We start from the raw sequence: 13,116 nt of genomic DNA on the forward strand, positions 1-13,116 counted from the left end.
CTTGGGTCGGGCCCGCCCCTCGGGGCTAGTACTGCAGCTTCCGCGTTCTCGGGGGAGAGTTCTGTAGGTGGAGTGCGAGCGACCTATTCCGCCAGGAGTCAGCTGAGGTAAAGCCCAGACAGCGAGATATCCCTGCGAGTAAAATGGGGCGCCCACGGGGGAGGGAGGGGCGGCCCGTGAATGAGTCCTGTTCCTGGGAAGGAGCTGTCAAGGCTTTCAGAACGGCCCGAGGTCACGACCAGATTCTATTCTGTTGCCGGCCGGCCGGGCAGGCGGGGGCGGACAGCTGAAGGAGCAGCTTCATTAAGACTCTCCTTGAGGCTCCGTCCGGGACGAGCTCTGGGCGCATCGTGTGTCTCCAATCCAGGCTCAGCCGGCGCCTGGGTTTGGGGCTTGGCTTGTGACAGGTGTCCGACGTCGGAGTTTAGCCAGGGGCGGGTTTGAGACTCGGTACGTATTAGGCTATATGGCTGGGCCCGAGGCTCGGGCAGTCCAACGTCATGAATAGTTTTTCATGTGAGGAATGTTTCATATCTGTGCACTCCATTATTTTAAAGTGAACTGTTTTCACTTAAAAGTTCCTGACGTGTGTGGGTCGCTGTCCTGTGAGGAGAGAGAATAGTGTGAGATACAGTGTCTCCTTAGGGAGTTTCCAGGCTACCTTGTCAGATGGTCAGTGGCAGATCAGAGGCCAGCGTGGGTGACAGGATTGAAATGTTGGAAATGCTCGAGTTTGGGTCAGGCAGTCCTGGGTTCAGATCTCACCTCTGCCACCTAACTAGCTGTGTGCCTTCACCTGGCCTTTGATCTGCCATTGACCATCTGACAGGTAGCCTGGAAACTAACTCCCTAAGGAGACAGACTGTATCTGCCACTTAGTAGCTGTGTAAGTTGTTTTCCCACCCAGAGCTTTAGCTTCTCTTCTATTAAAAAGGAACAGGAGGGTCATTGTGAAGGTGAGTTGCAGTCCCCTAATGTGGCACCTCTCATGAATTGGGTGCTGAATATTTGGTACGTGAAATGAGTGTGATTTCTAGGAATTGGGTCGTTTTGGACGTTAGAAAGGCCTTGGGGGAAGAGTTAAGGTGACCTAGGTTTTGAAGCCTCAGTGGGGTTTACAGGTGGAGCCGACTTTACAGGTTGGGTCAGTGCTTTTTGACCAGTCCTCATATGCCCAGCACTGAACTGGACAATTCATGTCTGTTATTTCACTGGATCTTCAGCCATTGACCCAAGCGCTTTCAGCCCCACTATCCTTAGCTTCAGCCCCTGTAAAGAAGGCTTGGCTGGAAGTAATGTAAAGAAGGTTGGTGTTTCGTTTTGTTTTTTAATGTGGAGCTGGGGCAGCTGGAGACTTTGGTGATCTCTCCCCAACTTCTCCCACATCAGCTCTTCCCTTTCTGTGATCCATAGTGCTACTTGAGTTCTTGACTTTGGGAGGCCTATTATGCTAGCAGATTTTGATGGTTATAGGGCCTAGCAAGGGAGCACCTCTTAAACTTGGATTGCATGAAGCTGAACCTGAGCAGTAAGTTCTGTGAACAGGAGCTGTTGGGTTCTGGCCCAAACTTATGAAGATCCCATAGTAATATAGTAACTTGGTTCCTTTTTCCTTTTCATGGGTGCCCATGTGATCTTCCTGAGAAATGTTCTCAACATATCTCTGCTCAGAAACCTTGGTTGGCATTGTTGCCTACCTTATGGAGTTTGGACTCCTTGGCCTCATGGAAAAGCCCCTCTATAATCTGTTCCCAAATCGCTCTCCTGCCCTGTTTCTCTTTGTTCTCTCAAATCTGCACCCTATGGCCCAGGCAAAATAAACTTTTTTCTTTTAAATTTCCCTCAAGTACTCCCTTGCATGTTCCTTTATTCACTCTTCCTAGAGTCCCCACCTTCATCTTTCAAGGCCTGTGTCTCCTGTAACCTGTCATTGAAGCTTCTCTGATTCCCACTACTGGATTAGTTGCCCCCTTCCCATCTTCTGTAGCAGAAACTACACCTTGAATATAGCTCTGATTACAGTATACCTTGGGATATGTCCCCCAGGATGTGCTCTGAGTACATTGGTGGAAAGGGACCATGTCTGTTTCATCCCTCCTCTGCCTGGCACATAGTAGGCCTCTGCAATGTGTGCAGTCAGATGAGTCAGTGACATTTTTATATATTCACTTTGGTCTTTGTTTTATGAGCTTTCAGGTTCAGAGTGGGCCTTTGTGTTCTTTCTTCTTTTTGTGCCTAAGGAGAGTCCTAGTTTAGATTGATGGTGCCCTAATTATAGGCATCAAAGGTAAGAAAGTGCAGGAATCCTGCACAAGGCAGAATCCATCATTGCTACTATTGTTTTCAGCCTCTTGCCTTGCCTTTGCTGTGAGTTCTGTTGGCAAGGAGGTGATGTTCTGTTCAGGAACCTGCACTGAATGTGTTATAGTTCACACAGGGGAAGGTGCACAGGTGGTTTACCAATCAATTGTTCTGACCTTGCCATGGCCCCTCTCCTCTGGGAACCAGCAGCTACCATTTTTCCTTGCCAGCAGCTTCACCATCTGTAACAGGAAGGCTCTTTGGTGATTGTAGAGAAATATACCTTATTGAAGGTACAGGGAGCTTGGGCAACATCTGGTTCTTCTTCGATTTTACAGATGGGAAGAGGCCCAGACAAGGGAAGGGACAAGACTGGACAAGACATGAGTCAGTGGTAGAGATAATATGAAAGGTGAAAGATTCTGACTCTGTTTTCTTCCAGTCTGCTACTTTATAAGAAAATATCGAAGATTTATTGAGTACTTATTATGTGGCATATACTGTTTTAAGTGCTTTACATGTGACATGTCAAAACTATGTATTCTATAGACTTGGGAACAGAGGCAGCTAGAAATCATTCAGATCTACTTTTGGGTTCTTTATGTTTGCTTTATGGGCTTCCCTAATAGCTTAATTGGTAAAGAATCTGCCTGCAATGGAGGAGACCCTGGTTTGATTCGTGGGGCGGGAAGATCCGCTGGAGAAGGCATAGGCTACCCACTCCAGTATTCTTGGGCTTCCCTTGTGGCTCAGCTGGTAAAGAATCTGCCCGCAATGTGGGAGACCTGGGTTCAATCCCTGGGTTGAGAAGATCCCCTGGAGAAGGGAAAGGCTACCCACTCCAGTATTCTGGCCTGGAATACTGTTTGCTTTTTAATATGGTTTCAGTGGCTGTCGTTCTAACTGATGGGGTAGAACAGTTCTTCAGGGTCACCTACCTCCATGAGGGAGTGATGTCCTCCCAGCCATGTCTTCCTATATCCTGAAGAAATGTCTTTAGACAAGTCCAGAGTGTGTTGAAAGAGTGGGTGATAGAATGAAGCAAACTGCATGAGTTTTGGTGGCTCTTAGTTTAGGAATATCAGTATACTTTAAAAATTGTGTGTTAAACAAGTCAGGCAGTGAGAGCAGAATTTTAGAAATTCAGTCCAGGAGCTTTCTGTAAAGTTTGTCAGTCAGTGATTCAGTTCAGTTCAGTCACTCAGTCATGTCCGACTCTTTGCAACCCCATGGACTGCAGCATGCCAGGCCTCTCTGTCCCATCACCAACTCCCGGAGTTTACTCAAACTCATGTCCATTGAGTCGGTGATGTCATCCAACCATCTCATCCTCTGTTGTCCCCTTCTCTTTCTGCCTTCAATCTTTCCCAGCATCAGGGTCTTCTCAAACAAGTCAGTTCTTCGCATTAGGTGACCAAAGTATTGGAGTTCAGCTTCAGCATCAGTCCTTCCAGTGAACACCCAGGACTGATCTCCTTTAGGATGGACTGGTTGGATCTCCTTGCAGTCCAAGGGACTCTCAAGAGTCTTCTCCAATACCACAGTTCAAAAGCATCAATTCTTCGGCGCTCAGCTTTCTCTGTAGTCCAGCTCTTACATCCATACATGACTACTGGAAAAACCATGGTGGCAAGATTCAATTCAAAAACACATATTGAGCTCTTTCTACATACAGGACCCTGGTATTGAGAAATATACACAGAAGAGAGCAACACATTTCCTGCTCTCCTATAAGTAATTGTCTTTTCAGAGCCTTCTCCCTCAAGTGTAGTTGGCAAGACAGATAAGTACATAAATAACTGAAATCAGGTTGACTCTAGTAAATCTAATAAAGAATGTAAACAAAGTAGGAGAAATCAATCCCAACATGACCAAAGGGGGTTCAGCAAGGATTCCTGAAGGTTGGAAAATTTATGCTAGGCCTTGAAGGAAGTTCATTCCAGTGAGAAGGAACAGCCTGGGCAGTGGTCTAGAGGTGGGGGTGAGGTAGAGGGAGAGGAATGGATTTGGTGAGAAAGGGAAATAAACTGAAATGATGAATTGTGGCCATAATGTATAGAGGTGTGAAGAGAAGAACACTGACATTTATCTAGTCTCTACTCTGCTCTGTGGCTGAGTATATTAGATGTATTACACACAATAATTTATTTAATCCTCAGAATCCTATAACATGGGGATATTTAACCCCAATTTAAAGATGAAGAAACTGGACCTCAGAAAGATTAGAGTGATTTGCCCAAAGTCATGTAGCTCATAAATGACAGAGCTTGGTTCAAACCTGTTAGTGTTGGATTCAGAGACCTGTGTTCTTTTTACTATACTGCAAGACTTCAAATGCCGAGACTGGGGCTCTTTATTCTGTCTTCAGAAAGGAGGTAAAGAAAGTTGGAGAATGGGAACATTTTGTTTTAGCACACGAGCTCTTTAGCTGTGGCATGCAGGATCTAGTTCCCTGACCAGTAATGGAACCAGGACCCTGTGCATTGGGAGCATGGAGTCTTAGCCATTGGACCACCAGGAAAGTCCCAATAGTAATACTATTGATAATTATTATTGATATCCAATTAGGTATTGGTTTTATAGAAGGTATATTTTTATGACCATTTCCCTACTGTCTTATTCTGATATCATTGCCTTCTCTTTCTTTCCATTGTCCCATCAAGAAAATTTGAAACATAGTCATACCTCATTTTATTGCACTTCGAAAATATTGTATTTCTTACATATTAAAGGTTTGTGGCAACTATGTATTGTCAGATGATGGTTAACATTTTTTAGCAATAAGTGTATTTTATTATTTTTAATTAATTTTAATAATATTAAATTGATTTAATGTAATGATTAATTTTAATTAAGGTATGTACATTGTTTTTTTTAAGACATAATGCTATTGCGTACCAAATAGACTACCATATAGTATAGATATAACTTTTTCATGCACCAAAAAACCAAAGAATTCACGTGATTTGATTTATTGTAGTGATCTGGAACCAAACATGCAATATCTCTGAGGTATGCCTGTACTAGATTGTTCCATCACAGGACTGCAAAGGATGATATGACAAAAAGTGCCAGTAGGAAAAGGGTCAATTAAAAGTCAGTGGCTAAAAAAACAGAGTCAGTGACTCATTAGAAAAGTCTTACCTGACTTTTGTTTCACCCACCTGGTCTCCACAGCAAATAGGAACAGAGCTGCATGTTTATTTCCTTTTGCACAGCCTTTAACAAAAGTGCCTTCCAGGAATTCCCTGGCAGTCCAGAGGACTCTGTGTTTTCACTGCTGAGGACCAGGGTTCAATCCCTGGTCAGATTACTAAAATCCCACAAATTGCGTAGCATAGCCCAGAAAAACAGTACTCAGCCAAACCCCTTCAATTCACTTGCCAAAAAGTACAGTAACAGTGTCTTTTGAAAAGTGCTACCTGATTTGGTTCTTCTCTCTCTCCGATTTAAGCCCCTCTAGCCTGAACTTAAGCTGTTTTTTTCTTTTTCCACTTTCCATGAATATGGAAAAGTTCCCTCTGATTATAAGGGAGGATGAGATCAAGATTTTCTCATGAGAACCTTTTGTAGACTTAAAACCAGAATCAAATTGGGCTTCATCTTCTCTTCTGGAGGCTAAACAGCTATGTTTTCTTTTAGTTCAGTATTAAAACATATTTTCTGTTGCTTGGATCACATTGGTCATGCTTTTCTTTCTCTTAGGTCTTTCTCCTTCTCAACAATGACCTAGACTGTGCTTAGTCTGATAATAGGAATCCAACTAAAGCAGTTTAAGGGCAGAATAACTTCAGATGTTTTCATTCATTCATTAACATTTATTGAATGTTTGCCCCATGTCAGGCACTGTGCTAGGGGTAGGGGACCCAGAGGTGAATCAGACAGTCTGCCCTGTGGCTAGCTCACAGTCTAGGGGGAGATGTGCAATAAAATGCTACAGGTACTGTGACTGAGTTATGTACAAGTGTGGGAAGCTGGAAACTGTTCAGTGAAGTTAGGTAGAAACTATCCATTTTGCCTGGGCTATAGGTGAGGACTTCTGTAGAGGAGTGGTAAGATATAATGCCGGAGGGGTGGGCTAGGGCAAGACTGTGGAGGCCCTGAGTGACAGCATGGGAGCTTGGTCATTCCAGAGGCAGTAGATACCCATTAGAAGTGTTGGAACAGGAAAGTGCCAGGCTCAAATCTGGCTTTTCGGATCAAGGACAAAGATACCACAAGCTTATCTGTCTTATCTGCACCCTGACTGATGTTTTATGGGGGGAAATGTCTTATTTGTGTACTTGTTTTTTTTTCTCTAAAGCTTCTGTAGAGTTTTTGAACTCTGAAAAAAATTCATTCCCTGTACAGCAGAAAATTCGTGAATAATTGAGAGAGACTTGGGTGCTTGACCTGTGTAAGATCCGGTGGCAGACCAGTCTGTGAGATTTGGCCCGGTCACATTTCACCCTTTCCCACCCTTCCCACCAGGAAGAGGTGTGGGAATGAGGAGAGGGTTCCAGGGCTCTTCTGGATATTTCATATGGAATGCTAAGAAGATTCAGGTAGTGTGAGAGTCAGAAGTTCTTTCTGAGGAGGAAAAGAGGCCCACTGGAATTTGGAATGGTGTCAGGAGGAATCGGGGTCAACCAGGCACTCAGAATCCTGGATCACGTGTCTGAAAACCTCCAAATTCTGTCTCTGCCTTTGTACTCTGCTCTCAGTTTGTTCTCTCTGCTGCCCAGTTGTAGTTTACAGAGTGGCTGGATTGCTTTCCAGAGTCACAGCTGATCTGAGGAAGCTATATCCCAAGCTAGAGTAACAATTAACTATTTATTGAGTGCATACTATAAGCCAGGCATTGTGCCATGAACTTGATACAGATTAGCTCATTCTCACAAAATCCCTGTCACATAGATGTTATTGCTCCCTTTTGATAGATGATGACAGTGAAACACAAGAGAGGTTAAATATTATGTCCAGGGTTACCTCATTATTACATAATAAGGCTAGACTCTGAATCTAGGCCCTAATGACTCAAAAGCCCACTCACTTTCTCTCTCCCCAGCCCTGGAGTGGCTCCAAACAGAATAACATGAAAGTCCATAAAGGAATTGTGAAGACTGTTTTTATTTAGCTCTACTAGAGGTGGAAATGAACAGAAATGTGCGTGTGTGTGTGTGTGTGTAGAAGGATGGAGTTGGTGAGGAAAGGAAACCTGGATTGGCAAACTATGGCCTACAGTCCATATCTGGCTCACCACTTGTTTTTGTCTGGACTGCAAGCCATTTACATTTTTAAATGGCTGGGGGAAAGTTCAAGAGAAAATTAATATTTTGTGACACAAAAATCATATAAAATTAAAACTTCAGCATCCATAAATAAAGTCTTACTGAAATATAGCCACACTCACTCATTTTCATATCATCTCTGGCTGCTTTTGCTCCGCAAAGGCAAAATTGAGTAGTTGTTGTGACAAAGGCCATGTGACACACAAAGTATAAAATACTGACTCTGGCCCTTTACAGAGAACAATTGCCAACCCCTACTATAGGCAACAAGAAGGGGCCAAGAGATTCAAACCTATGGCAAGACTGAAAGCAAAGAGTTAAAAGTCAAGGGTGTTCAAGGTTGTCCCTGGAAGCATTGTGGCCACAGGGAGAGGGAACATAACCTGAGCTTTCGTGGACCTTGGAAATAGTTTCCTTGGGCCACAGAGATTTGTTTGGGAATAAAATGCACAATAGGAAGGATTATTCTGTGTGTTAATGTTCTCTTCTGAACAATAAAGAAATATTTTATGGATGAAATAATTCATTCAGATATTAACTGGAGCCCCTTTTTGTGCCAGATACTACATTAGATGCTGGAAATACAAAGATGAAAAAGATACGTCCTTGCCTTTGAGGAGCTTACAGCCTCATGGGAGAGCCACGTGTGCGTGAGGGGAGCCAACTCTGAGTATTACAATAGTAGATGTGCTTTCAATTCAATGTTGGATGAAGTAGAAAAAAAGTCAGGGACTATTCCTGTAATTTGTGGGACTTCTCTCAGTAATTTATAATGGGCCTGGAAGGATGAATGGGTGTTACTTTTCAAGGAACTACATACCAGGCTGAAGGAGAGCCTGACCGTAGTAATAGTTGGAGCTTAAGAGGTTGGAAGAGAAAGCAACATTAGAAATGATTTCAAGGTTCTGTGGCTGAGTGACTGGCAGGGTGATAATGTGATAGAGAAAAAGGGAAAGGAGGAAGGAAGTGGTAGCTGGGGGTTAGGGACAAGTCCAGTTTGGGACATGTGATTTGAGGTAATGATGAAACACATCCGGCTTCCAGTTAGGAAAACACTTTAGAAATGTTAGCACAAGGGCCTAGAATTCGGATTTAAACTACATTTTCAGAGCTTTTCTGTTGGGAAAAGGGGAAGTACATACTCATTGCATAGAGAAATTGACAAATCAACCTTGGCAGCTGATAAGTGGAACCATGAGATTAAAAATAGCAGTGGACATTTGGAAAATGAAGTCATCAGATGGAAAACCAGCAATAGTTAGGCAATTGGCAGAAAACCTTGTTCCTGTTCGTGCCACCTGCCGTTCTCAGCATCTGCTTTTCCTTTCTGACTCTTGCCTCCCCACTGTGAGTCTTAGACCTGACAACTGGGAGATGGACCCAGAGTTCATTCATCTCTAAATAAGTGGACAACAGAGCAGTGGCAGCCTTTACCTTCTGCGCGAGGCTCTTCAGGGAACAGAGGTGTCCATATCTGTTATCCGAGTCCAATTACTTCTTTTTGGGTCTGGAATGCCACAGTGGAAGCATAATTTGAAAACTTAAACCAGACACTTGTTAAGTCAAAGCTTTGTGTCAGCATTTTAAATGCTCCAATGCCTGATTTTAAAGACTGGGGAAATCTATGATTGCCTTGTGATTACCTACTTACTGGTATAACACAGATTCAGGGAATACAGGTTGATCTTTATCTTCTCTGGTCATTAAGTCAATATTTTTACATCCTTTACGTTTCTGCTTTCTGAAGATTTTCATGCCATATGTGATGAAGCAGAGGCCGATGGAGAATTGAATAATGTCTGCTGTGCACAGAGGCCATTGAAAGCTCTCCTGTTAGCTGGAAAACAGCAGCCCCTGACAGAAGCATTATTGCATTTGAAGTTTCAAGTTTACAGAGGATTCGCTTCACAGAGTTGGGCTGACCTATAGGTAAGATTGGATGCCCATTTTACATAACTTTAGAAAAAAGTTTGTTACCTTTTGGCCACACCAGATGGTTCATGGGATCTTAGTTCCCCAACCAATGATCGAACCTGTGTCCCCTGCATTGGAAACTCAGTCTTAACCACTGGGCCTCCAGGGAAGTCCCTTACTTAATGCTTTAGATTGCGTCAGGTTGAAATTACAGATTTCCTGTCTATCTGAAAGTAGAACCTTCTGGTGAAATCTTCCTTAAGCCGAAATGCTGTAAAGCAATTATGTTAGGACACGTCTTGCTAATGGATGCACAAAATAAATGGAGATCAAGCACAGATGCTCACAGAGAGAGTTCCAGGCTCCATCAGCTAGATGCTGAGTGTCGTTCCTAGGGAAGGAGTTCAGTGGTGCCGCTCTCACTGCCCACGGTGCGTGCTGCCACTATAACATTCAAGATGTGCTGAACTCCATTTTCACTTTTCATCCTTTCTCATAAAAAGGAAAACCCTCTTAGTATTTCTTGGAAATGTATACATACTAACAAAGGTCTTTCATAAAAGCAAAGTGGCATAAAGTGAACTTTTCCATAAGCAGTGTAGATCTGTATCTGATATTGCCAGAGGAAGCAGTTAGTCAGAGACTTCAGTGTTCGGTTGGGCAACTGGGATTAGCTGGGCTCCTTGGCACACCTAAGACAGTTACTAAGCAGGGAGAAGCACAAGAAGAAAATGGCAGAGAGGTTCATAAGGAAAACCATGCAGTAAATAAAACATTTATTCCCTAAAGGTAAAACAACTGTATCATAACAAAATGAAATCAAATATGATAGAACTATAAAAAATAAAATTCTGAACCCCCTTAATTTCATTCTCCCCAAGTAACTGCTGTTAATAATATCTTGAAATATATCTTTTCAGGTTTTTAAAATAAATTTAACGTATCTGAGGACTTTTTGAAGGGTTCTGTATGACATGCTGACCTGAGGTCTCATCATGCCTCACAGTTACAACAGTGCCTCATTTGCTGATTGGTTTAGCTGTGGGCTAGGTGAGACTGGCTTTATCCTGACCTGTGAGTTTTCCTACTTTGCTGCTATGTCACCCTCCTTTGGCTGAAGCTTGCCAGGGACACAGACTTCTCTTGCTTCCCATCCCCAACGAGCTGCCCTTGGTGGATTCTCCCCTTCTCTGATGGTACTGCTGTTCTTACATTACCTGACTTTGATTAGGTAACATATATTGAGGTAACCCTCTGTGCCTGGTTCCATACAAGACAGTGGGGACGGAGAGACATTAGGCCCCATGCCTTCCTTTGAGGAGGGTAGTGGTCTTTGACTCCTCCTCCATCTCCAGTCACTGGGCAGGATCAGGACCAGCTTTGCCTCTATGGCTTCATTCCCTCTCCCCATAACACCCCTCACCTCTTTTTCTTCCTTTCTGTCCCCACCTCAGCTACACTCCTTCCCTGCTTTCCTCTGGGTTGCCACAGCCTCACTCTGCCCTCCAGTCCCCCTCCAGCCTACAGTTTGTTCTGCCATCACAGCCAGTTTGATGGCCCTAAAGCAGCAGTCCCCAACCTTTTGGGCACCAGGGACTGATTTCTTGGGAGACAGTTTTTCCATGGACGGGGGATTGGGGGTGGTTTAGCGATGATTCAGGTGAATTACACATCTGCTGTGCACTTTGTTTCTAATCTAGTGCTGCCACTGATCTAACAGAAGGCCTGGAGCTTGGGGACCCCTGCCCTAAAGCACAGCTCCAGGGGTGGCCAATCCCTCCCCATTGCCTAGAACAGTGGTTCACAAATGTGCTCTGCAGACCCTGGGGAGCCTTGGAAACCTTTCAGGGTATCTACAAGGTCAAAGCTGTTTTCATAATAGTGCCAAGATGCTGTTTGTTGTTGCAGAGCAACAACAGGCAAACTGCTGGTGCCTTAGCACAAACCCTGGCAGTGGCACTGAACTGTACTCACAGTCATTGTATTCTTTACCACTACACACTTAGAGTTGTTTTTTTTTAATACCATGTTCACTTAAATCTGTCCTTAATGAGGCAATAGAAATCATTAATTTTACTGAATCTCCTTGAGTACACAACTTTTTAATATTCCATGTGACACAGTGAAAATGTTCAAAGCACTCCTGCTCTATATCAAAGCACAGCACTTTTATTGAGGAAAAGCACTTTTGAGATTGTTTGTGAATTGCAAGCTGAACTAGCCATTCTTCATTTTTCCTTGAAAGAATAAATGACTAAAGGTTGGTGAGGCTGGAAAGTAGATGGGCACCAGATGTTGAAGGGCCTTGTGGGCTGTATTAATAAGTTTGGGTGAGCTGACCGGCTCTTTATACTGTCCTGCTCACACAAATCCAGTCCTTTACTCCTGCTTGCTACTTTTTTTTTTTAAACTGAGGCGTAATCAACATACAACATTTTATTAGTTTCAGGTGTACAACATAATGATTTGATATTTGTGAAACAACCGCCACAGTAAGTCTCATTAACATCTATCACTGTACACAGTTACAGAATTTTTGTGTGTGATGAGAATTTTAAAGGCCTATTCTTAGCAACTTTCAAATAGACCATACAGTATTATTAAGAGTAGTTGTCCTGTGTTAGACGTCTGTTAGTCGCTCAGTCATGTCTGACTCTGTGACCCCATGTACTGTAGCCTGCCAGGCTCCTCTGTCCATGGAATTCTCCAGGCAAGAATACTGGAATGGGTTGCCATTTCCTTCTCCAGGGGATCTTCCCAACCCAGGGATCGAACCTGGCTCTTCAGCATTGCAGGCAGACTCTTTACCGACTGAACCACCAGGGAAGCCCTTATAATTGCCATGCTGCACATTCTATCCCATGACTTATTTATTTTACAACTAGAATTTTGTACCTTTTGACTACCCACCCTTTACTTGCCACCTCTAGCAATGAGCAGTCTGTTCTCTTTTTTAAGATTTCACATATAAGTTACATTCACTAATCACATAGTATTTGTCTTTCTCTGTCTGACTTATTGCACTTAGCCTAGTACCCACAAGGACCATCTGTATCATTGCAGATTGAAAGATGTCATTTTTTTATGGCTGAATACTATTCCATTGTGTGAATATATGTATGTGTGTGTGTATCTCACACTCTTTTATCTGCCTATCCATCAGTTGATACTTAGATTGTTTCTATATCTTGGCTATTGTCAATAATGCTGCTGTGGGCATTAGGGGGCAGGTATCTTTTCAAGTTAATGTTTTCATTTTCTTCAGAAAAATACCCAGGTGTGGTCATATGGTAGTTCTATTTTCCTGTTTACCATTTCTTAAGTACACATTCCCTTTACCCCCTCCAACTTTCCTGTTCTCATTCCTTCTACCAGATGATGCAGTGACAGCTCTGAAGGCTACACATGAGCCCATAATCAGAACAGAGGAAGAAGATGGTCCTGAAACTAGACCTTTTGCCCCTGGGAATCTTACCATCCCCACCCTGTTGAGGCCTGTTGTGAATCATCACCCCACTGGCGCCTTAGTGGGCCTCACTGTAGTTGAGTGGTAGGCTGCAGTCTGCATAATGCTGCCCAGCCTCGCTGCACCCTGGACACTGGGGCAAACCTGTGAAATACTGTAGACCCT

At 43.4% G+C, this 13,116-nt stretch overlaps 1 protein-coding gene across 4 annotated transcripts in view; it reads left to right on the top strand.

The window, feature by feature from the left end:
* The window catches only part of MKNK1 (MAPK interacting serine/threonine kinase 1), a 45,890-nt gene continuing 32,774 nt past the window's right edge, over positions 1 to 13,116 (top strand). For all 4 annotated transcript variants that reach the window (XM_070368115.1, XM_070368116.1, XM_005894229.3 and 1 more), the window contains exons 1-2: positions 1 to 107; positions 9,319 to 9,500. The gene's annotated coding sequence lies outside the window, so the exon portion shown is untranslated. The remainder of the gene's footprint in view (positions 108 to 9,318; positions 9,501 to 13,116) is intronic.

The sequence above is a fragment of the Bos mutus genome, chromosome 3 (genome assembly GCF_027580195.1).
Source record: "Bos mutus isolate GX-2022 chromosome 3, NWIPB_WYAK_1.1, whole genome shotgun sequence".
In the NCBI taxonomy this organism is placed as follows: domain Eukaryota; kingdom Metazoa; phylum Chordata; class Mammalia; order Artiodactyla; family Bovidae; genus Bos; species Bos mutus.